General features: G+C 43.2%; 1 non-coding gene across 1 annotated transcript; it reads right to left on the minus strand.

Annotated features, from left to right (window-relative positions):
• Positions 1-24,355: 24,355 nt before the first annotated feature.
• On the minus strand, positions 24,356-24,461 carry LOC145569637 (small nucleolar RNA R71). Its single transcript, XR_014096210.1, has one exon. It is a non-coding gene; the product is annotated as a small nucleolar RNA R71 (small nucleolar RNA).
• Between the last annotated feature and the right edge of the window lie 1,029 nt (positions 24,462-25,490).

Raw genomic sequence — 25,490 nt, forward strand, 5'->3', positions numbered from 1 at the left:
TTGTTGATTACATTTGACTTTAAATTGATTCAAAAAGCTTTATTCAAAATTGATTCAAAAAGCTTGGTTTGAATTTCTTTGACTTTCGTTTGATTTAATTAGTTTTGTAGAATGCAATTGACTTTTATTTGTTTCATAAAGCTTTGTTTGATGTTGTTCGACTTTTATTTGATTCAATTTACTTTGTTGAATGCATTTGACCTTCATTTGATTCAAAAAGCCTTTGTTGGAATGTGTATGACTTTCATTTGATTCAAAAAGCTTTTGTTGGAATGTGTATGACTTTCTTTTGATTCAAAAAGCTTTGTTTGAACATTTTTGACTTTTATTTGATTCAATTAGTTTTGTAGTATACATTTTGTCTTTCATTCAGTTCAAAAAGCTTTATTTGAATGTGTTTTACGTTCATTTGATTCAAATGCTTTGTTTGAATGTGTTTGACTTTTAAATGATTTAAAAAGCTTTATTTGAATGTGTTTTACTTTGATTGGATTCAATTAGCTTTGTTGAATGCATTTTACTTTCATTTGATTAAAAAAGCTTTGTTTGAATGTGTTTGACTATCATTTGATTTAATTAGCTATGTTGAATGCATTTAACTTTCTTTTGATTCAAAAAGATTTGTTTGAATGTGTTTGACTTACATTTGATTTTATTAGCTTGGTTGAATGCGTTTGAATTTCATTTGATTCAAAAAGCTTGGTTTGAATGTGTTTGAATATCATTTGATTCAAAAAGCTTTGTTAAATGCAATTGACTTTCATTTGATTCAAAAAGATTTCTTTGAGTGTGTTTGACTTCCATTTGATTCTATTAGCTTTGTTTAATGCATTTGATGTGAATCAAGAGGCTAATTCTTTTGAAGGATCTAATGAACTTTTAGAAGGTCCGAATAGCTACATTATAGGCTTCCTCAACAAAGAAATAGGCAAGGAAAGGTCTACTAGATCAATAGAGAAAGAAGAAAGCTTGATCACCAAGGAAGAAAGTGTGCAGCCGTTAGATTCTGGTGAGGTTGACGAAGGCCACGCACCACCTTCCCAGAACCGCCTTGAACCCAGCTACAACCTGAGCCGGCGCGTGAGGTGGTTTTGTTGTGGTGATGTGAAATGGCTAATTTTTCATATATACTTAGATTTTTTTCTAGGATCGTGCTTTCAGGTTTTTACCTTTCGCTTGAGAGGGTTTTTCTTGGTTTAAGCACTTAGGATAAGGTTTAATTTCTGTTATTTAGTTGGTATAAACTTCCTAAATATATTAGGAAAGATTTTTAGTTAATTAGAGTTTGTTTAGGATTAGTTTTCATATCCTAATTAGAAGTAGTTTTCTATTCTAGTTAGGATACTTGGGGGGCAAGGTTAGGGGTTTGTCCTAATCCTTGTAGGGATGGAATTAGCTTAATTTAGTCTATAAATAAAGGATTTTCGTGGCCTTTAGAGTCATATAAAATCAGATGAATTTCAATAAAAATTGTTTAGCTTTGCTTAAACGTTTTCTTGCTAGATTTCAATTCAAGGAGTTGTTTTGATAATCAGAACGTGCAATTCTTAGTTCTAGGAGTAGTTTAAGATTTGTTCATCAAAATACTTATTTCTAGGAGTAGTCTAAGATTTGTTCATTGAATTCGTTCCAGGAGTGGTCGTTTTTAAGGTCATATCCGGTTACTTTCAATCGTTTTTGGTTCGAATTTCTGATCAAGAACGAAGCTTTACTCTAAGGATGTGATTTTAGATCTGTTGTTAGGTTAAAGGGTGTTCATCCAGATCAGCATTTGACTTTCATTTGATTCAAAAAGCTTTGTTTAAATGTGTTTGACTTTCATTTCATACAAAAAGCATTGTTTGAATGTGTTTGACATTCATTTGATTCAAAAAACCTTTGTTGAATGCATTTGACTTTCATTTGATTCAAGAAGCTTTGTATGAATGTGTTTGACTTCTATTTGATTCAATTAGCTTTGTAGACAGCATTTCACTTTCATTTGATTCAAAAAGCTTTGTTTGAATGTGTTTAAATTTCATTTGATTCAATTATTTTTGTAGAATGCATTTCACTTTTATTTGAGTCAAAAAGATTTGTTTTATAGTATTTAACTTTCATATAACTTAATTAGCTTCGTTTAATTCATTTGTTTTTCATTTGATTTAATAAGATTTGTTTTAACGTGTTTGACTTCTATTTAATTACATTAGCTTTGTTGAATGCATTTGACTTTCATAAGAATCAAAAAGCTTTGTTTGAATGTTTTTTACTTTCATTTGGTTCAAAAAGCTTTGTTAGAATGCTCTTAACTTTCATATGATTCGAAAAGCTTGTTAAAATGAATTTGACTTTCATTAGATTAAAAAAGTTTGGTTTGAATGTGTTTGACTTTCATTTGAATCCATTAGCTTTGTTGAATGCATTTGACTTTCTTTTCATTTAAAAAGCTTTGTTTGAATGTGCTTGAATTTCATTTGATTCAAAATGCTTAGTTTGAATCCGTTTAACTTTCATTTGATTCAAAATGATTGTATAAATGTGTTTGAATTTTATTTGATTCAAAAAGATTTGTTTGAATGTCTTTCACTTCCATTTGATTCAATTAGCTTTGTTGAATGCATTTGACTTTCATTTTATTTGAAATTTTTTTTTGAATGTGTTTGACTTTCATTTGATTCAAGAAGCTTTGTTTGAATGAGTTTGAATTTCATTTGATTTAATTAGCTTTGTAGAAAGCATTTCACTTTCATTTGATTCAAAAAGCTTGATTTGAATGCGTTTGGCTTTTATTTGATTCAATTAGCTTTGTAGAATGCATTTCACTTTTATTTAGTTAAAAAAGCTTTATTGGAATGGGTTTGAATTTCATTTGATTCAAAAAGCTTGGTTTTATAGTGTTTGACTTTCATTTGATTCAATTAGCTTCCTTTAATTCATTTGTTTTTCATTTGATTCAAAAAGATTTGTTTGAACGTGTTTGACTTTTATTTGATTAAATTAGCTTTGTTAAATGCATTTGACTTTCATTTGAATCAAAAAGCTTTGTTTGGATGCGTTTGACTTTTAATTGATTCACAGAGCTTATTTAAATTTTTTTGACTTTCATATAATTCAAACATCTTGGTTTGACTGTGTTCGACTTTCATTTGATTCAATTACCTTTACAGATTGCATCACTTAGGTTTGATTCAAAAAGTTTTGGTTGAATTTGTTTGACTTTCATTTGATTCAAAAAGCTAGGTTTGAATTTGTTTGACTTTCATTTGATTCAATTAGCTTCGTTAAATGCATTTGACTTTCATTTGATTCAAAACGATCTGATTAAATGTCTTTGACTTTCATTTGATACATTTAGCTTTGTAGAATGCATTTGACTTTCATTTGCTTCAAAAATCTTTTTTTGAATGTGTTTGACTTTCATTTGATTCAAAAAGCTTTGTTTGAATGTGTTTGTCTTTCATTTGATTCAAAAAGCTTTGTTTGAATGTGTTTGACTATCATTCGATACAAGTAGCTTTGTTGAATGCATTAGACTTTCATTCGATTCAAAAATCTTTGTTTGAATGTGTTTGACATTCATTTATTCATTTAGCTTTGTTGAATGCATTCAACTTTCAAATTGAATCAAAATGCCTTGTTTCAATGAGTTTGACTTTCATTTGATTATAAAAGCTTTGTCGAATTCATTTGACCTTCATTTGATTCAAAAATCTTTGTTTCAATATTTGACTTTCATTTTATTGAAAAAGCTAGGTTTTAATGTTTTGGACTTTAATATGCTACAATTAACTTTGTTGAATGCATTTAACTTTTATTTCTTTCAAAAAGATTTGTTTGACTGTGTTTGACTTTTATATGATTCAATTAGCTTTGTTTAATGCATTTGACTTTATTTTATTCAAAAAGCCTTGTTTATATGTGTTTGACTTTCATTTGATTCAAAAATCTTTGTTAAAATGTGTTTGACTTTCATTTGATTCATAAAGTTTTGTTGAATGCATTTGATTTTCATTTGATTCAAGAAGCTTTGTTTGAATGTGTTTGACTTTCATTTAATTCAATTAGCTTTGTAAAAAGCATTTCACTTTCATTTGATTCAAATAGCTTGGTTTGAATGTGTTTGAATTTCATTTGATTCAATTAGCTTTGTAGAATGCATTTCACTTTTATTTAGTTTAAAAAACTTTGTTTGAATGGGTTTGATTGTCATTTGATTCAAAAAGCTTAGTTTTATAGTGTTTAACTTTCATTTGATTCAATTAGCTTCGTTTGATTCATTTGTATTTCATTTGATTCAAAAAGTTTTGTCTGAACACGTTTGACTTCTATTTGATTAAATTAGCTTTGTTGAATGCATTTGACTTTCATTTGAATCAAAAATCTTTGTTTGAATGTGTTTGATTTTCATTTGATTCAAAAGGCTTTGTTTGAATGCGCTAAATTTTCATTTGATTCGAAAAGCTTGTTTAAATGTATTTGGCTTTCATTTTATTCAAGAACCTTTGTTTGAATGTGTTTTACTTTCATTTTAATAAAAAAACGTTGTTTGAATGTGTTTTACATTCATTTGATTCAAAACGCTTTGTTGAATACATTTGACTTTCATTTGATTCAAGAACCTTTATTTGAATGTGTTTGACTTTCATTTGATTTAATTAGCTTTATAGAAAGCATTTCACTTTCATTTGATTCAAAAAGATTGGTTTAAATGTGTTTGACATTCATTTGATTCAAAAAGCTTTGTTGATTGCATTTGACTTTTATTTGATTCAAGAAGCTTTGTTTGAATGCGTTTGACTTTCATTTGATTCAATTAGCTTTGTAGAAAGCATTTCACTTTCATTTGATTCAAAAAGCTTGGTTTGCATGTGTTTGACTTTCATTTGACTCAATTTCCTTTGTAGATTGTGTTTTGGGTAATTTTACCAATGCCGCGTGGTCCAACCATGTGGTGACACGTGTCAACCGATTCGTACAAATTGGTCCAATCTCCTTTTGACACGTGTCACTCCTAGAATTTGGGAGAAAAGGCGGCCTTCAAGGGCCCAAATCCCGAGAAAGCCGTAGTTCGGCTCAGCCCAACAAAATTAGGTTAGAGTGACCTAATCAGGGGGGCACATTTACCAATGACCTTATAAATAGGGAGATTTCCCTCATTTTGGGGACACCTACAATTTATTACAGCATACTCTATATTCTCTTACATCGGAGTTAACACCTGATCTCAGTATCCGAGAGGATCCCACTTTACTTTCCGCACCTTTTTCACATTCTCCAACCCGTTCTAATTTGATCGTCGTAGGCAGAGCTCCATTCAGCCGGAGTCTCCGTTGTTTTGCTGGTACAACGCCGCCGGACCAGTCTTTGAGCTGTAACTCTCCCGAGGGACAAAAATACCCAAAACATTTGGCGCTATCTGTGCAGAGAGTACCTCAAGGATGGTTCAAGAGTCTTTACCACTGCCAAAACCTAGCCGTCCTATTGTTGATAGGGAGGTCTTTACAGACCAGGAAGATGACCACGATGTGGACGTCGAAACATATGTGGCCTTTGACGAGTCACTCATTGCTAAACACATTCGTTCTAGGGATAAGCTGGAGCGAGTAAATGATGAAGCTGGTACTAGAAAGTCTGCTGGACCACTGCCTGGTATTACCAGGCGGCAGGAGGTCAGGACCTAGTAACCTGAGATGAGCTCATAAAATTCATGAGAAGTTTCAAGGGTGTGATCAAGCACCTGATCGAAAAGAAGACGACTGGCTCAAGCAAGAGTCAGTCGGCCAAAACATCTCCTCGGGCTGCAAGGAAGAAGTCACATAGAGACCGGCAGCCTACTCCATATCCTAAGGAGAAGACTACGCCTGCCCTTGACTGAACTAAAATCCTAATGCCCCAGAAGGGCACAAGGAATGTCATCCGTGCTGTTCAACCGGATGGCAGCAAGAAGACCTTCACCGATGCTCGGCATATCATCGAGCAAAATCGGAATCAGCAGCTGTCTAAGTCAGCCTCTACGTCAAGCTTTCCAGACAACTTCAAGATTACGTTTGCAAGGAATACTCAATCCTTGCATGGGAGCCATACACGCGGCACGTTTGTGCATTCGAGCCCTCATATGATTGGGAATGCCCCGTATGTGCCTTAAATGGCATAAGCATCACCTTGCTGATCTCCGAGAAACCTTCATTGTTTCGGGTGTTTTTATGTCCATTGGGAGAGTTACGACTCGAAGACTGGATCCGACAAGGGCGCCTGTACCTGCAAAACAAACGGAGCTCCGAATGGTCGGAGGTCCGCCTCCAAAGATTAAGTTAGTACAGATTAGGAGAAAATGTAGGGAAAGTAAGTATCTTCTCAGATTATGAGATCAGGTGTTCTCTGTTTTCGAGAGTAATAAATGTCCTAATGATTAAGACGTAAAATTTTAAGGTCTCCTAATTATTAGGGGAATCTCCCTCTTTATAGGGTCCTAGAAAAACGTGCCCTATCCTAGGGTTTAATAACCTAGGAATTAGGGCAGCGCCGTTTTGCGGCTCACCTCGGGATTTGGGCCTTGAAGGCCGCCATTCTTAGAGGGCATATCTGAGCGACACGTGTTGTCATCTGGGGAGTCCATTTGGACACCTAAGAGAGCGACACGTGTCACCCTCTCATTGGTCCATTTGGAGGGGAAAAAATGCCCAAATCATTTGCCCCTCATAGGGGTGACGTGGCTTGCCACGTGACGCTTGTGACAGGTGTCGACCTTTTATTGTCCGAATTATTACTTTTTACTGTTGGGGAGAATCTAGGGTTTTACCCTAGGTTTTCACCCCTTTTATAAATAGGGGTTGACTTCCCTTTGGATTTACACTTGCTTGAATCTTGAGAGAATCTTGAATCTTTGACTTTTAAAGACTTGACTTCTTCTTGACAGCATCCGACACTCGGCCGTTTGTCTGCATGTTTTAGTAGACTTCCAGACCAAGCGCCTCTAGTACCTTCTTATAAGGTAACCGCCTGATCCTTTCTTTATTTTATTTTTGCATTTTTCTTTTTCAAAAATGGTTTCCCAAACGCACCCGGCACGGCCTAGGTTAGCGATCAGCCGGTCACCGGGGACGGTTGAATCTAGAACTAGGAGTGCCGAATGCTCGTTCGAGGACTCCCCTTTTAGAACTTCTCTAAATCCGACAGTGTCTGTAACCCTTTAGGACACCATGGCAAGAACAAAGCAGACTAGTTGGACGTATAGGACGGATGGTTCCTAGTACCATTCGGAGAGTTCGACAGTCTATTTTGAAGGCTCCATTAGGGCGCCTGCCTATGTGGCTCACCAAGACTCTCCAAGCACTATTAGTACCCCGAGCTCCTCAATTCTGGAGGAGTCGGATGATAATCAATCCCCTAGGTCGAGTGATTCGGTGCCAGATGTAGAAATGGGGGAGGACACTACTGACCCTAGTCAGCAGGCCCCCAGCTCCAAGGAAGACTCTGATGATGACTCTGGGTCATCATCTTCTGACAGCGCCTCCACAGACTCGGAGGCGCGGTCTAAATTGGAGGATGCCCGAGAGTCCCTTTCTGTGGACATGGGCGAGGGCTAGGCGGAGCCGTCTTCTTTGTGGCGTCTGGAACGTGCCCCTTATTAATTGCACGTCGCCAAGAGAAGGCGAGAGAAAATGACATTCGACTTCGGCAAATTTATCTCCACCCATGTCATGGGACATGGGTTGCTATTGTCCGTGCCGAATAGTAAGGACACGGTCACCTGGCTATAGAAAGCCAGCTACGGTGACCAGTGTTTCGGCTGTTATGAGGCGACCATTCAAGCTGGTCTGCGCTTCCCTCTCCATCCGGTAGTGGAGAGGATTTTGGATGGATACCAAGTGGGTATCTGGCAACTAGCCCCCAACTCCTAGGTAAATATTTTGGGCTACGTTGTCGCCTGTGAGATGCTGGAGGTGGAGCCCAACTTCGAGGCATTCGCTCATATGCATTATTTGAGCAAGACTCCACATGCAAGCAGGGACGGCTAGTTTACCCTCACCAGCCACAAAGGTTTTATGATGACGCTGGGGAAGGAGAATAAGTGGAAAGACTGGAGGTCGATGTTTTATATAGTCTCTTCCTCAAATATCCAGAGAAACATGAGGTACAACCGCTGGAACAAGGAGCCGCCCCTCCTTGCTGGAAAGAAAGCCCTGCCGCCTATCCCAAGGCAAGGGCAGGAGGAGATATTGAATCGAGGTCTTTTCTCTGTGGCCGTCTGAACTAATGAAGAGACGGGGGTAAAGGAGGTCACGCCCAGAGCTACATTCCCTGCTTCGAGTGGCTCTTGGACAGGACATATTTGGCCACTTGTGGCCTTAGCTCTGAGAAGCCAAGAGGTAGTAGGCTGCTTGGATTTACTTAGCTGCTCATAATGATTATTTTTTTTGTCTGAGTTTCAAACTCTATTGTTGTATTGTGCAGACATAGCAATGTTAAAGCTTCCATCCCACAAGAAGCCGGCTGCACATGCGGCAGCCTTCTACCGTTCGAAAATTCAGGGCAAACGAACGAACGAGGAGCAGCCGCCAGGTGAAACTCCCAAGGTAAAAAAAATTCCTTCTTTTATACTTGAATCAAGATTTTATGAAGTCACTACTAACATGTGAACTCTTTGTAGGGTGGCTCGTCCAAGCCTTCTCCCTCTCAGCAGCCGGACCTTAAGCTGCGAAAGTAGTCGGGTGGCGATGTTAGCGCTGCAGGAAAAAGCCGAAAGCACATTGCCTCTAAGCCAAAGAAGGGGACCAGCGCCTCCACCCCTGTCAAGACCCCCATGAAGCCGGATACTCCTCAGAAAGTATCGAAGAGTGGAAAGCCACTAAATACTGCTCTCGGCTCAACAGCAGGCGGCAGCAAAGCCGCCACAAGGGAGGAGGAAGGTAATATCATTCGGCCATATTCCACTTATTTAATAAGATAACACTGACCATAAAGGGAACTTGCTCTTCAGAATTTTAACTTATCTTATTTTGCTTTTTCTAACAGAGATTCCGGAGAGGCCGACTGTCCTACAGATGGCCAAGCGAATGCTCAGGGCGCTTGACCCTGATGACAAGGCGTCTGTAAAGGGATTCGGAACCCTTGACCTGGACGCCACACTGGCGCTTCTCTACGAGGTAAAACTTGTAACTTTTGATTTGAATAACGGTTTGGTCGATTGTTACTGATTTCTTCTTCCGTTTTGGCCGAGTGCAGGCTATGCTGCGTGTGAGTGGGATTAGAAAGCCACTCAACGACAAGTCCAACAAGGTAAAGGCAGCTAATGCTTAGGCCTCCTTCTCCTTAGACAAAGCTTAATTTGAGATTGCCCAAAATGAGATTCTGACTCATGATATGATGTATTCCCAGGTGTTGGCAGCCCTACATGTCCAGCGAAATTTGGATACAGCGAGGGGCGGATCACTGAGCTCCAAAATGAGGTTCAAAGCCTCAAGGAAAAACTGGAACCCCTCAAGGAGGCACAGGACAAAGCTAGCCGCCTGGAGGGTCAGGTTACCAAACTCAAGGGTCGGCTACAAAATTAGGAAACTCAACTCAAGGCCAAGTACAGGTCCTTGGCAGAGGAGTAGAAAACGGCCCTGGTCAAACAAATGATGGAGGATAATGAGGCCATCATGCGAATGACCTAGGCATCAATGCAGCTGTCTGTCGGTTATCAGATTTGGAAAACCAAGTTTGATGCGGTGAATGATGAGTTTCATAATCGACTCATGCGGGAAGCAGATGAGGCGGTTGCCGTGGGCAATGAGGAGTCTGACTCCTTGGATGATTCATCCTCAGGGGACGAAGAGGATTAGGAGGGAGAGAAGAACGAGGAGCAGTCGCTGGAGGATGAGGCGGCTGCCAATGTTGAAAACCTCCCCTGATCTTTTAAGCATATTGGTATCATTTCTGCGGTCGAATGGCCAAGTATTTTGGTTTTCCGGCCTGCATGCCGAGTAACTGTGTATCTTTACCGACCGAGGGGTCGGCTAATTTGACAATTTCTGGCTTTGCCAGCTGACATTCACAGTCGTCAATTTTGACGGCTGTTTATTTATTTTAATGAAGCATCCGATCGTTTTGACTGGTTTTGTTTATATTGGTGTTATGCTTTAAAAATTTTTAAAGTTTTCAATTTTTATGCATGGATTGATCTTTTTGGCTAAGTATTATTTTAAGCTGTATACTATGCGAATGTCCTTGCCCTGGCTGGATGTCTGTTGGTTTCAAAAAATGGATTTATTGACTTAGAAATTATTGATACTTTTAGGAGTATGCATGGTTTCTAAGTCAATCCATCACTATGGTGATTTCCCTAAACCAAGCGACAGACGGCCATGTAGAGTAGACGGTTTAATAGCTTGAGTGCATCCGGCCAAAGGCCTCTTGAGATCTAGTTAAGCCACCAAATTTTTGGACTTAGCTTATAATTTGAAAAAATGATCGTTCGCCTGGCTTGCCCCAAAACAAGAACAAGTGGTAGAATAGCCTCTAAAACGAAATAGTAGTCGCTTTCCTCTTGTACTAGAACAGTCTGAAAAGCTCAACGCTTTTAAGATTTCAAGTCAGATTAGATCAAACGACTGCGAGCGTTGCCTTAACGCAAACGGTAGGGTCGCTTGTTTTTGTTCATAGAGCAATGTGCCACACCAATGGGAGATGCTTCACTTCGACGAATTTGCCAGAATGGACGTCGCCGGTCTTCTAACTCATGTTGGAGCAGACAGTCGTACTCATGTTGGAGCAGACGGTTGTTTGAATGGAATGTATTCGACCATTGACCTCTTTTTTGAAGAGTAGATAACCGCTAAGTCTTTGGGACTTAACTTGTTAAAGGTGAATAATAGTAGGGGCTACTGCTTTTGTGCCGTCGTCACTTTTTAGCAAGGTTTGGGGCGTCTGATGTTGGGGCAAATGATCCCTTTATAAGATAATTAAACAAAGTTGTTAAGCAAATAAGGCCACCTGCACATTGTGCAGGCGGTACCTTATAGAGTTTGAACATTGTCCGTCTGCACATTGTGCAGGCGATGTTCAACTATGTCAAGAAGCTTGAGCTTGGTTTGTTTGCACATTGTGCAGACGGCGCTATAATAAAATCTTTGAGCTTGGTCTGTCTTCACATTGTGCAGGTAGCGCTCTAATAAAACCTTTGAGCTCGGTCCGTTCTGCACAATGTGCAGACGGCGCTCTAATAAAATCTCTGAGCTTGGTCCGTCTGCACATTGTGCGAGCGGCGCTCTACTAAAATGTTAAAAGACAAGTTTGGAAATGAAGGCGGATTTTCATTAACAAGTCAAAAATTACTAAATTTCAGTAGTAGTACTTTTTTAAGTTATCTACATTCCATGTTTTGGGTAGTTGCCTGCCGTTTGGTGTCTCTGGACGGTAGCTGCCGCCTCTTACTTCTTCATAGATTCGGTAGGGACCTTCCGAATTTGGGGTTAGCTTCCCTTTCTCATTCGCCCTACCGGCTGCCTCCATTTTTCGTAGCACAAAGTCCCCAACCTTCAGGGGGTGCTTGTGTACTCTCTTGTTATAGGCCCGAGTCATTCTCAAGCGGTAGATCTTATGGAGTAAGGCGGCATTGCCCCTGTGCTCTGGGAGTGAATCCCATGCCAGCCGCATGGCCTCCTAGTTTGCCTTTTCATCGTACAACATGATTCGAACAGTCGGCTCATATTGTTCGATGGGCAAGGCGGCCTCTACACCGTACACCATGAGAAATGGGGTCTCTCCAGTCGCCCCTTTCGCTGTTGTTCTGATGGGCCATAGGACTTGTGGTACCTCATCCGCCCATAGGCCACTAGCTCTTTCAATCTTCTTTTTTATGTTGTCTAAGATTAACTTGTTGAAGGCTTCGACCTGGCCATTTGCTTGGTGATGAGTGTCATTTATGACACTCTTAGGCTAGGTTTTCTTTGTAGTTTTATGCTCGTTTTTAGTCTTTCATGTCGTGTTTTACATAATAATGCTTGTTTTGCATGTTTGTGTTAGACAAATGTGTGCTTTTGATGGTTTTCTTACTATTTAATTTCATTTCTCTCGCTTCTTTGACATGTTTTGTAGGTGTGTTGAGTGTCCCGGGGTTTGATTATAATGGAGAAAGCTAGAGCACATTCAACGAAGTTGATGGAGCTAAGTTCGGTTATCCAAACATGACATTCAAGCTAGCTCCGCAAGCATAAGCTCCTTGGAAGCGATGTTTTGGTTCGAAGTGTTCAAATGCTTAGAGAATAAAAGGGCTTCCCTTCTCGCAGGCATCGCCTCGAGTGCACCGATGATAGGGATGCTCGGGAGCGCGGAGATCGATCGAGCAAGCAAAGGAGGCAATCCACGAGCACCACAACAGGTGTTTGGGGTATTTTTACCCTTGACAAGTGGACCAATGACGAGGTGCCACGTGTCAGGGGCTGGCAGGTCATCCTTGACCAATCTCCAGTTGACACGTGGCCTCTCCAGATACTCTCTTAGAATTGTGGCCTTCAAGGGCCCAATTCCCCAAAAATCTGCTATTTGGCGGCGCAGCCCATCAGTCCTAGGTCAGAATGACCTAGGGAGGGGCACTTTTCCCAATGACCCTATAAATAGGGAGATATTCCCCCAAATTGGGGGACACACATTTTACATTCAGAAATTTACTATCATTTATTACATCCTACTTTCTCTCTCATCAGAGAACACCTGAGCTTGGAATCCAAGCAGATCCCCACCTAAATTTCTGCACTTTTTATTCTCCTTCAAGTTACTAACTTGAGCGTTGGAGGCGGAGCACCACCCAACCGGTGTCTCCGTTGTTTTTGCAGGTACAGAGTCAGCAGGACCAGTCTTCGAGTTGTAACTCTCCCAAGGGACAAAAACACCCAAAACATTTGGCACCGTCTGTAGGGAGAGTACCTCAAGATGGTTCAAAATTCTGTACCAATTCTCAATTCTACCTCTCTACGTCCGGTTACTCAGACGGGTAACCAAGAGGACTTGCAATCGGTTAATCAACCGGAAGGGTTTGAAATCCCTTAGCCTCCGCCTCAGCCTCAGCCAGAGGTGTTCACTAAGGAGGAGGAAGAAGAAGAAGACAATGATGTGGAGACCTACATAACGAAGGATGGCTCCCTCATCTCTAAGTCCATTCGCTCTAGAGATCAACTAGAGCGAAATATAGACCAGGCAGGTCCAAGCAGCCGGCCCACTAGGAGGTCAGACGGGGCAACCCAGAAGACCAGAGGAGAAGCTCCAGTCACCCGGAATGAGCTCATGAAATTCATGAATTCCTTCAAGGGTGAAATCAAGGAGATGATCAACAAGGAAGACTCTACCAAGAGTCCTCCGGCTAAAAAGACTCCCAATGATGGGAAGAAGAAGAAGCCGGTCAAGGACAGGCAGCCAACTCCTCATCCAAAGGAGAAGGCAGCCGCGAAACTTGACTGGTCCAAGATTCTGATGCCCCGGTGACCCCAGCCGGAGGCCAAAAAGACGTCTACCTTCGATGCTAGAGAAGTCATCAATCGAAGGAGGCAGCAACAGTCTGAGTCAGCTTCTACCTCAAGCTTTCCAGACAGCTTCAAGCAAGCTTCTGCAAGGAATTCTATATCCTTGCATGAGAGTCGGACAGGCGGTAAATCCGTCAACACCGAACCTCAGCTGATGATAGGGTCTATGCCATACGCACCCCAGGCGCAGTATGGGCAATATGGCCTGCAGTTTATGCAGCCACCCCCATTCGGAGGTCAGGCGGCATATACCAATGTCCAGCCACTGGACTGGCAGCTCCAGCTGATGAGGCTAGGCGAACAGCTGTCTGCCTTTGCAGCCAATATAACCGAGGCGGCTCAGCCAGCCAAGGTTAAGAACATTTTGGTTGGTGCTTATGATGGCACCACCAACCCAGAAGACCACCTGATGGCGTATACCAACCTAATGTGTTTACAAGGTTGGGACGATGCCACCTGGTGCCGCTGCTTTCCGGCTACATTGAAGGGCATTGCCCAGCAATGGTTTGGCAACTTGCCAGCCGGATCTATTGACTGCTTCAAGAAGTTAGCCTTCTTGTTTGCCACCAACTTCTCAATGAACATCCCTGCTAAGAAAACAAGTTTAGACTTAAGTAGGGAGAGAAAGAAGGGCTACGCTCATATGTCAGACGGTTCAACCTGGTCAGAATTCAAATCCAGGGGCTGTCCAACGAGGTAGAATTTACAGACTTCTTCAAGGGTCTGAGAGACGGGTCGACTTTTAAGTTCGACCTTTTCAGAAAAGGGGCATTTACGCTACAGGCGGCCCTAAGGGAGGCGGAAAGCTATATACAAGCAACCGACCTCTGCACGCCTGGTAGCCAGTCGGACTCCAAGAAGCGTGACAAGCAAAAAGAGAGCCGGTCTGCTCAGCCGGCAAAGAAAAAAGAAGAGAGCAAGAAAAGAAAGGAAGTCTGGGCGGTCAGTGATTCTGAGCAGCCGTCCCAGAAGAAGAAAAAAGAGTTTAAACCATACGTTCCCCGGTATGAGTTTAACAAAGACTGCAACTCCATCCTCATGGAGGTGAAGGACCGGCTGTCCATTGAGAAGCCAAATCCACTGAAGAGTTCCGTCCAGTCACGGAACAAAAATAAATATTGCCAGTTCCATGAGGAGGTTTGCCATGACACCAACGACTGCTTCAGTTTACAGCGGACGTTGGACCGTCTGGCTGACAAAGGGCTTCTGAAGTCTTATATTTCTAAGTCCCCAGCCGGGGCAAAGAAGAAGAACAAGGGTCAGTCCTCTAAGGCTACCCCCCAGCCTACTAGTAGTTCGGAAACCGACAGGGATCCGGTCTACACCATAGCAGGCGGTTTCTCTTATGGTGGCCCTACCATCCGGGGCACCAAAAGCCATCTTCGAAAGATGGATACGGATACGGATGCTAAAATACAACTCCAGCAGCATGCATCCGGTCACCCACCCCTTGGTCGGTTTTGGGGGTGGGATGGTCTATCCAGCCGGAAGAATTGATTTACCCATCCAGCTGGGCGAGAACGGCAAGGGACGACATATTGTCGTCAGATTCTTGGTTGTTGAGGAGTTGACCGCCTACAACATCATTCTTGGGAGGCCAACCCTCAACGAAGCCAAGGCGGTAATCATCCCGTCCCTCATGCTCATCAAGTATGAGAGGGATGATGGTTCTGTTGGTTCCCTGAACGGGGATCAGAAGACGGCCCGGGAGTGCTACCTCTCAGCCATCAAGGATACCGTGGCCTCAGATGGCCAAGGGAAGGAACCAATAGACCTTGACAATGTCAAGGATGCTCCATCACCCCCACCAGCAGCCGATAAAAAGAGAAAAGCTGCAGAGCTGGTGGTGGTGAAGAAAGAAAAGAAATATCAATCACTAACCGGTGAACGGTCAGAGGAGCTCCGTCCCCAACTGGCTGGTGATAGCATTAATCTTGTTCTGGACGACAGCCGTCCAGAGCGAACTGTTAAGGTTGGGACGGTTGCTAATGTTGTTCTGGGTGCAAACTTGCACCTTCTACTGAAAGAATTCAAAGATGTGTTTGGCTTTGAAGTGGAAGAGATGCCAGGCATCAGCCCGGATCTCGCTGTCCACAAACTCGCCGTGGATCCAAAAATGAAGCCCATCCGGCAAAAGAAGAGGAACCACGGTGAGGAAAGAAGTCAGGCGGCAGCTGCCGAAGTTAAAAAGTTGTTGGATGCCAGGTTCATTCGGCCTTGTAACTTCCCCGACTGGATGCCAGGTTCATTGTGCTTATAAAGAAGCCGAATGGTACCTGGCGGATGTATGTAGACTACACAGATCTCAACAAGGCATGCCCAAAGGATAGTTATCCACTTCCAAAAATTGACAACTTGGTCGATTCAACAGCCGGACATGCCTTGATGAGTTTTATGGATGCTTATTCCGGCTTCCATCAGATACCTCTGTGGAAAAAAGATCAAGAAAAGACGGACTTCGTCACTGATCAGGGGTTATTCTTTTATACTGTGATGTCGTTTAGCTTGAAGAATGCGCCGGCTACGTTCCAACGGATGATTAATACAGTCTTCATTAATCAAATTGGGAGGAATGTAGAGGTGTACATTGATGACATGATAGTCAAATCCAAGCAGCAGGCGGATCACCTTGCTGATCTCCGAGAAACCTTCACCACACTCAGGCGGCATAGGGTTATGTTTAATCCTAAGAAATACGTCTTTGGTGTTGAGTCTGGGAAGTTTCTCGGATTCCTGATTGATCAAAGGGGGATAGAGGCTAACCCTGAGAAGATACAGGCGGTAATTGACATGAAGTCACCCCGCACTGTTAAGGAAGTTCAGAGACTCACCGGTTGCCTGGCCGCCTTGGGGAGATTCCTCAGCCGGTCAGGTGACAAATGTCTTTACTTCTTCCAAGCAATCAGGAAGAAGACTAGATTTGAATGGGGGGTTGATGCTGAGGCGGCATTTCAAAAATTGAAAGAACACTTACACTCTTTGCCAAGGCTTGTTAGTCCTTTGCCTAGAGAGAAGTTGTACATGTACCTAGCCGTCTCAGACCATGCTCTCAGTGCCGTTCTACTTGCTGAACGAGACGGTACTCAGATCCCTGTATACTTCATTAGCCATGTGTTAAAGAATGCTGAACTCCGGTACCCCATGGTGGAAAAATTTGGTCTTGCTCTATATATGGCCTTCAAAAAGTTGAAGCCATACTTTCTGGCACATCCGGTTGTAATCTACACCGATCAGCCCCTCAAGCGGCCAATGTCTACTCTAGAGTCATCCGGCAGAATGTTGAAATGGGTTATTGAAATGCAAAGTCTTGAAATCTCCTACGAACCAAGGAAAGCAGTGAAAGGTCAGGCGTTTGCCGACTTCATTGTTAAAATGACTCGTCCGGTTCTTCCGGATAATGTTGATCAGGTTTGGAGGGTGTATGTAGATGGGAGCTCTACAAAAAACGGCTGTGGTGCAGGCATTGTTTGTGAATCTCCAGAAGGAGATAGATATGAGTATGCACTACGTTTCAAGTTTCAGGCCTCAAATAACGAGGCGGAGTATGAAGCCCTGCTAGCCGGAATTCGCATGTGTAAGGCAGTAGGGGCAACAAAGATTGACGCCCATTTTGATTCTCAGTTGGTTGTTAGCCAGTATGAGGGCACTTATGAAGCGACCCATCCGGCTATGATCAAATATCTTCAGGCTGTCAAAGATGAGGCTGGGACCCTCGAGGAATTCAGATTGAATCAAGTGCCCCGGTCAGATAACCACCCGGCGGATGCACTGTCAAAATTGGCATCATCCGCCTGCCATGATACGCCTCGGTCAGTCTTTTAGGAAGTTCTTGAAAAAAGAAGTATTTATGAAGAGCCCATTGGAATTCTGGATCAAAGTTCTACTTGGATGGATGGCATCCAGGCGTATCTCGCAGACGGCACGCTCCCTGATTCACCTCATGAGGCAGCCGTCATGAAAAAGAGAGCAGCAAACTTCGAGTTGAGAAACGGAGAACTCTTCAAGGTTGGTTTCCTCAAGCCCTTGTTGAAATGTGTTACCCCAGAAAAGGGGAAGGAGGTACTCGAAGAGCTGCATGCGGGATTTTGTGCCTCCCATATAGGCGGTAAGTCCCTAGCCGTCAGAGCCAGGCGGCATTACTTTTGGCCTACCCTTGAGGCAGACGCCAAAGAATTTGTGAAGAAATGTGATAAATGCCAGAGGTTTGGCAAGCTAATACATTGCCCGGCTACTAATCTGACGGCAATCCACAGCCCAGTCCCGTTTGCTAAGTGGGGCATGGACATTTTAGGTCCTTATACGCCTGCTCCAAGCAGAAAGCGCTATATCTTGGTGGCTGTGGACTACTTCACCAAGTGGGTGGAGGCGGAGGCAGTTAAGAATATCAAGACAAAGGATGTCATCTCTTTCATCTGGAAAAATATTATCACCCGGTTTGGGGTACCTATGTCTATGGTATTTGACAACGGCCCTCAGTTTGAGACGCCTCAGCTCAAGACTTGGTTAGGAGATCAGGGTATCTCAAGTTACTTTGCCTCAGTCGGCCGTCCTCAAGCAAATGGTCAGGTTGAGGCATTCAACAAACTCATCTCGGACGGCATTAAAAAGAAAATTGAAAGAGCCAGTGGCCTATGGGCTGAAGAGTTAATTCATGTCCTTTGGGCCATCCGGACAACTGCCAAGGGGTCAACCAGAGAAACCCCATTTCTCATGGTATACGGGGCTGAAGCTGTTTTACCCATTGAACACTATGAGCCTACGCTCAGAGTGATGCTCTATGATGAAGAGGCAAATTGGGAGGCCATGCGGCTGGCATTGGACTCCCTCCCGGAACGCAGGGGCAATGCTGCCCTGCGACATGAGATATACCGTTTGAGAATGACGAGAGCCTACAACAAAAGAGTGCACAAACGTCCCTTGAAAGCGGACGATTTTGTGTTACGGAAAATGGAGGCAACCGGTAAGGCCAATGAGCTTGGAAAGCTAACTCCTAATTGGGAAGGCCCCTACCGGATCTATGAAGAAGTTAGGGATGGCACATACCGTCTGGAAACCCCAGACGGTAGACGCTTGCCTAGAACTTGGAATGTAGATAACTTAAAAAAGTACTACTTCTGAGTATTGTAAAGTTTATTGTAACAAGAAGTATTAATCAAAAATGCTTTTGTTTCATTTATTGTCTTTTTATTTCCGTCTGGGTTTACCCATACAGATGTTGAAAAGTTTAGTAGCAAATTTAATATGTGAATAACTTGAGGCCAATGGCCAGATAAAAAACTAAGTTTGACACTTATTATATAAAATCAAAAGTCCATAGTGACAAGAGGCCAATGGCCGGATCCTTAAGCTAAGCACAAAACCGTTTAGTGGCTATGCCACCGGTCTCCAACAAGACCAGAAGCCAAAGGCTAGATGGTTGTCTTTTTTACAAATTCGTCTATCCTGTTATGGATATAGGCGTTTGGCGACACCCCTCCGGGTGCAATCGTCGTAGAGAACAGCCACCTTGCTCGTTCTATATACCCGTGCAGGCGGCAAAGATTGAGTGGCTAGACCAGCCAACTCATAGCTGTCTGACCATGTTATTTCTCCTAAGTAATTTTTGGTTGTGAAAGCTCCGGCTGCCTGCAAGAATCAGCCAGAGTACCATCATAAGTTTTTACTTAGGGAAATTTTCTTCAAGTTGCGCACTTATAGGGCAAACCCTTTTTTGCGTAATGGCTATAAAGAATACCCAGGCGGTTTGATACCGACTGGGTCAGAGGTTGTATGCCTGTCATTTGACCGGGTGTGTACTTGGTTTGGGGCAATCACTATTGTGATTGATTGTCTACAAACATCCCATACGCTTTAAAGTATGAGAAGTTTCCAAGACAATCAATCCTTTTTCAAATTAAACCAACCACACAGCCGTCCAGGGGCAAGGACAGCCGGAATTGTACCTGCCGCATGCTTTTCATAAGACAGGCAAAATCACAAGTATATATTGAGTATATATGCAAAAATGAAAAAACTAAAAAAATTGAAAAATTGTGCAAGTATAAGAAAAACCGACTGAGTCGGTATACTTCATCAAATAAATTGGCCCAAGGCTAGGAATCATTGTTAGCCGGATCAACATCCGGTGTACAGAGAATATAGAGAAAGGCTACATAATTACTCGGCACGCAGGCCGGAAAAGCAAATGAATGGCATACAGCCGCTGAAAAACAAAAAAAATGATTGGCATACTGCCGCAGAAAAGGAGGAGAGCTACGCTTGGGGCTGTTCTGGTTGGGCTGGAGTTGTAGAAGGAACATCATCCGGAACCACAGCCTCTTCAGGCTGGCTGTCCTTGGTGCCCAGTTCCTTCATTATCTCATCTAAGTCCGGCTCCTCTGTGTCCGAAACCTCAGAACCATTTTCCAAGGCCCAGTCCTTGAAGCGAGGCGGAGCAGGATCCCCAAGAACCTTGGCATCATACGCCTTAGTGGCGTAGTTGTACCTCAGTTTGTAGACATCAAAGTCTACCTCAGGGTAGAGAAGCCCCCAAGCAATCCGGAGGCGGATCTCATTATCCCGCTCATTCTCTTTGATGAGCCGCTCCTGCTCAGCCTTGAGCTCCTCAGCATGCTGACTTTTCAGAGTGGCAAGCTCAGCAGTCAGCCGGGACTTGTCCTTCCTTAGATCAGCATTTTCTTGGTCAGCTCCTTCCAAGGCTTTGAGGTTTGAGCCGGCAGTTTTCAGCTGGAGCTCCAGGTCGCTGATCCGGCTTTTAGCCTCATCGTTAGCAGCCGTCAAGGTCTTGACCAGCTCCTCCTGTTTCAACTCGAGGGCTTTAATCGCAACATCAAAGTTAATATAGGCATATTCAGCAGAGTTGAGATTGGCTTGAGCCCTTCTCTTGGCATCAGTTACCTCTTCCTGCTTCTTCCGAAATGGCACCCGGAGCCCATCCACCCGGACCATAACCTGAGCAAGGTCATCCGGGAAATTACATAGTAAAAATGAAGAAAAATGAAATGAATTAAAATGAAAAAGACAAGGGGCAAGTTTCACTTACCTCCGCCAGCTGCCCCAGAATCTGGTCGAAGTCGACCTCATGGCGGTTAGGTATGGAGTTCTTCTCCGTTTGGGTGAGAGTCCTCACCATCCGTTTGCCAAACCCCGCCAGGTCCGAGGGCCCAGAAGTAGCATCTGCAGCATAAGAAGGACTTGGTGAGAGACTAGCAGCGTATTTGGCATTCATTCTTTGCCGGCTACTCACGGAACCCCCGGAAGGGTCAGTCATAGTCTTGACGCGCATAAAATCAAGCGGCCAAGGAATCTCTATCTTACCTTTGGAGTCGACCCTCGCCGGCTCCTCCCCTACGGCTGCAGCACCACCTGCAGCCCTTGATGGCTCGCCATCCTTCGATGCTTCAGTAGCATCCGGCTTTCTCTTTGACTTCTCTGAGTTTTCACTTAGAGTTGCCATGGCTTCGGGGCCTTTTCCCCCGGTTGCTGGGTGACCTTTGGCGTTAGTACCAGAGGCCGTTGAGGTAGCCTTCTTCCCAGCTTTGGTAGCCGGCTTCTGAAGGTTCTCATCCCCAGGTCTCTTCAAGACCTTTGTCATTGAGCGGGGGAGGATGCCAGTTGAAGCCTGCAAAAACGCAAGAAAACCGTAAGTCATCTGGAATCAAAAAGACTTGAAAAAAATCAAGAGAAGTTTGGAGATTATCTTACCCCTCCTTTTTTGGCCTCTTTGGCCTCAATGGTGGCCTTCTTGGCCAAGACATTTTCCTTACGGAGCTGAGCCGCAGACTTGGCCGGAGTCTTAGCTGGGTCAACCATTCACTTTGCTTCCTCTGCAGAAAAACATGAAAGTGTTAGAACAAGAATAAGTTCAAAGCAATGAAATTTAAATTGCAGGCGGAAGACCGCCGGGTGGGTGAGTGTATCTACCCTTTGGAAATATAGGGCTCAACCCGCAGGCGGACAAGAATCTCTCATCCGCAAAGAAATCCGGGTGGGGGATCTAGTTCCTTGGAACAAATATGTGAGTCCCATCCCCCAAGGGCTCAGTTGTTTTCTTGAAGAACTCCGGCTCTATTATTTGCTCCCGGGCTTTGGCAGTGAGAGCTGGGCGTATACACTTTTGGCCCACCAAAGCCGGCTCTTTGTTGTAGCGCCGGAGGATCTTGTTTATTCTTATTTGAGGGGAGGAGACCAAGTACCACTTGTCTTTCCAGCCTCCCCACTTGGACACCTTGTCCAAAGTCATCAGATATTCCGGGAGCGTGGAAATAGTGTACCACGCTCCATATCCGCCTGGGGCACTTTTGAGGTAGTGCATGTGGGCGAAGGCGGTGAAGCTAGGCTCAATGTCCTGGAGCTCGCAGGCAGCGATGTAGCTCAAGATATTGACCCAAGAGTTAGGCGTTAATTGCCACACTCCCAGGTCATACCCCTTAGGATCTTCCGGATGCCTCTATGAAGGGGAAAGCGGAGGCCGGCTTCTATCACCGCCTCATAGCAGACAAAGTAGTTGTCTGCATTCTCAATGTCATCCCCCCAGGCTAGAACAGCATCAGCCCGAGGGACGATAATGTCCTAGTCATCCCCAAAGGGATGTTGTTTGAAAGCCTCAAAGCCACTTTCAAGAAGAGCCCTGTCTCCAGGCCTCATCCGGGTCTTGGTGGGATTCGGGTTTATTTCTTTCTTTGCTGTTTGGCGATAAGCCTCAGCAAGGTCCTCTCCATCAGAGTTGGATCCCTCTTGCTCTTCAGCAGCCTTTTCGGCTGAGTTATTTGGTTGGTCTGGAGAGGTGGCAGTCTCCTCACCGTCTCCCCTCCAGTCATTGTTGCTGGAGGTAGACGGGGTGACCTCAGCTAAATTACTTTGCTCAACCGCCTCATAGTCCTCCTCCCTCACTACTTCACTTGCGGGCACTTCCCTAGTGCGCCGCCTGCTGGGCTTTGTAGCCGTTTTCTTAGTTCTAGCCATTGTGTCCTGCACCGACACAGAGAGGGAAGAAGCCGGAGATGAGCAAAGCACTCCAGAAACTCCAGACAAGGCACCCCCGGTTCTAGACTCAGTCGTCCCGGGTGACCGGCTGAGCGTCCTAGGCAGTGCCGTGTGTGCAAATGGAGAGTTCATTTTATTTTTTGAAAAGTTAATGTATACAGCCGGAAATGAGTGTATACAGGCTAAAAAAAAGGAAAAGGAAGAAAACTTAAAGAAGGAAACGGATGGTTACCTTACTTTGAGTTCTGAAAAAATCTAAAAAGGCAAAGCAACCGGTGACCGGGTGACTTCGAAAGCGCACACGAAAATCTTGAACTTGCTTAAACGCAACCGGAATCAGAGCACCTCTCTCTAGAAAACTCACTTTCTCTCTCTAGAAAGTCAAGATTGTGAAAACTGAAGAGGAGAGAGGGGGGGGGGGGGGTAAATCCCTATTGTCACCCCTGTCAAAAAATAGTCGTTTTCACTGTTCACCCTTCATGGGCTGACACGTGTCACAGGCGCCACGTGGCCTACCACGTGCCACCTGTGAGGGGCAAATGTTTGGGGTACTTTTACCCTTGACAAGTGGACCAATGAGGAGGTGCCACGTGTCAGGGGCTGGCAGGTCATCCTTGACCAATCTCCAGCTGACACGTGGCCTCTCCAGATACTCTCTTAGAATTGCGGCCTTCAAGGGCCCAATTCCCCAAAAATCCGCTATTTGGTGGCGCAGCCCATCAGTCCTAGGTCAGAATGACCTAGGGAGGGGCTCTTTTCCCAATGACCCTATAAATAGGGAGATATTCCCCCAAATTGGGGGACACACATTTTACTTTCAGAAATTTACTATCATTTATTACATCCTACTTTCTCGCTCATCAGAGAACACCTGAGCTTGGAATCCAAGCAGATCCCCACCTAAATTTCCGCACTTTTTATTCTCCTTCAAGTTACTAACTTGAACGTTGGAGGCAGAGCACCACCCAACCGGTGTCTCCATTGTTTTTGCAGGTACAGAGTCAGCAGGACCAGTCTTCGAGTTGTAACTCTCCCAAGGGACAAAAACACCCAAAACAGCAGGGGTGCGCGCGCACAGGCCCTGCAATGCACGCGCGCGGCTTGGGTTGTGCGCACGCTCTAGGGGCCCCGACCCTTTTTGCTTGATTTTGTATTTATAGCTTTTGACTTTTTCTTTTCTAGGAGGATAAATTATTTTGTACTTGACACTATTTTTCCAAAAAGAGAAGAGAGAGAAAGTAGAGAGAGAAGCTTAGGATTACTTGATTGTACTTCAATTTGATCTTTGATTTCAAATTGATCTTGGATTTCTTCTTCAAATTAATGAAAGTTTTTGAGATTTCTTTTCTTTAAATTTACTTTTATTGCAATTTCCTTTTATTCTTGAATGTTTTATTTGAATTTCAATCTTTATTTGAGAAATTGTTGAATGATTGATTTTCTTCTTGATTAAGCTTGAAATGATTATGTTTGTGATTAAATTTTTTTTGTTTTTCAATTTCACCATGATTAGTGAGTAGATTAGTTGCTAGGGAGAAGGGGAAGCATGCTTAATTGATGATTTTTGCTAGTTGATGATCCTTGATTGATTGAATTGTTGCAATTAAATTGGTTGACATAGTTGTGCATATGATTAATTAGACTAGAGTGATCAACCAAGCATGAAAGCCCGCTAAATCATCTCAAGGAGTTCGAAAAATATTGCAATACTATCAAGGTGAATGGAATTTCCCAAGAATTCATCCGCCTCAAGCTTTTCCCCTATTCCCTCATAGGGCGTGCCTTGGAATGGCTAGATAAGGAGGTCAAGCCGAATTCTCTAAGGACATGGGACGAAGTGACTAAGGAATTTCTATCCCGCTTCCATCAACAAAAGTAAACAGAGGAGGCTAGAGCCTTGATTCAAGGTTTCAAGTAAAAGCCTAGTGAGAGCCTCTATGAAGCATGGGAGAGGTACAAACAGTATCAAAGAGAATGTCCTCACCACGGAATTCCTACTTACCAAATTATTCAAATTTTCTATGGAGGCCTTAGTCCTCAAGGAAAATCATGTTTAGATGGTGGAGCCAGAGGTCCTATCATGAATAAAACAAAAGAGGAAGTGGTAGACATAATTGAAGACGTAGTGAGGTACTATAGAGATTGGCAAGATGGAGAAAGGGAGTTAACTAGCAAGAGTAGCTCCTCGGTGTACTCGATTGATCATCCAAATGCAATCAACAATTTATCCTCATAAATGACAAACATGGGGAAGGAAATGTCCGCTATCAAGGCGAAGTTGGAAAGTGCTACCTACCATGTTTCAAATCTTCCCTCCTAACCTAAGGGGAGAGGTATGTCTTCTAATTCTCAACCCCTTCCCTCTTCTAGTAACATGCCTAGTGGATGCTTGTTTTGTGATGATTTTGGATCGTATGATCATGATGTTTCTAATTGCCCTCATGCATGTATGGATGTTTGTGATGATCAAGATGGAAATGTGAATGAGCATGTGAACTATGGGTCAAACAATAATGATTCTAGGTTTGAGAATCAAAGAGGTCAATGGAATAGGAATTACAACAACCAAGACAATTTTGACAATCAACTACAACCAAGGTGGTGGTAATAGTAACCATGGGAACCAAAATTCCCGAGGTAACTATAACAACCAAGGTTATAGTAGCCAAAATTAAAACCAAAATTATGGTAATCATAACCAAGGTTATGGTAACCATAATCAAGGTAGAGGTAATTGGAACAATAAATATAGGGGAAATTTTCAAAATAACTCTCAAAGGGGTCCCCCACCTGGATTTGCTCCAAAGACCCAAAATGATAATTCCTATGTTCAATCCCCTTCTTCTTCTTCTTCTTCTCATAGGACTAATTTGGAAGAAATCATTGAAAACTAAACAAAGTTGTTGAACACTTACATGGCCGTAAGTGACAAGAAATTCAATGAAATGATGACTCATAATAAGATGCTTGAAAACCAAATTTCTCAACTTGCCAATGCTTTAAAAGACCATGCTAGTCCTT

This window comes from Chenopodium album, chromosome 11 (genome assembly GCF_948465745.1).
Source record: "Chenopodium album chromosome 11, dcCheAlbu1.1, whole genome shotgun sequence".
Taxonomy (NCBI): Eukaryota; Viridiplantae; Streptophyta; class Magnoliopsida; order Caryophyllales; family Amaranthaceae; genus Chenopodium; species Chenopodium album.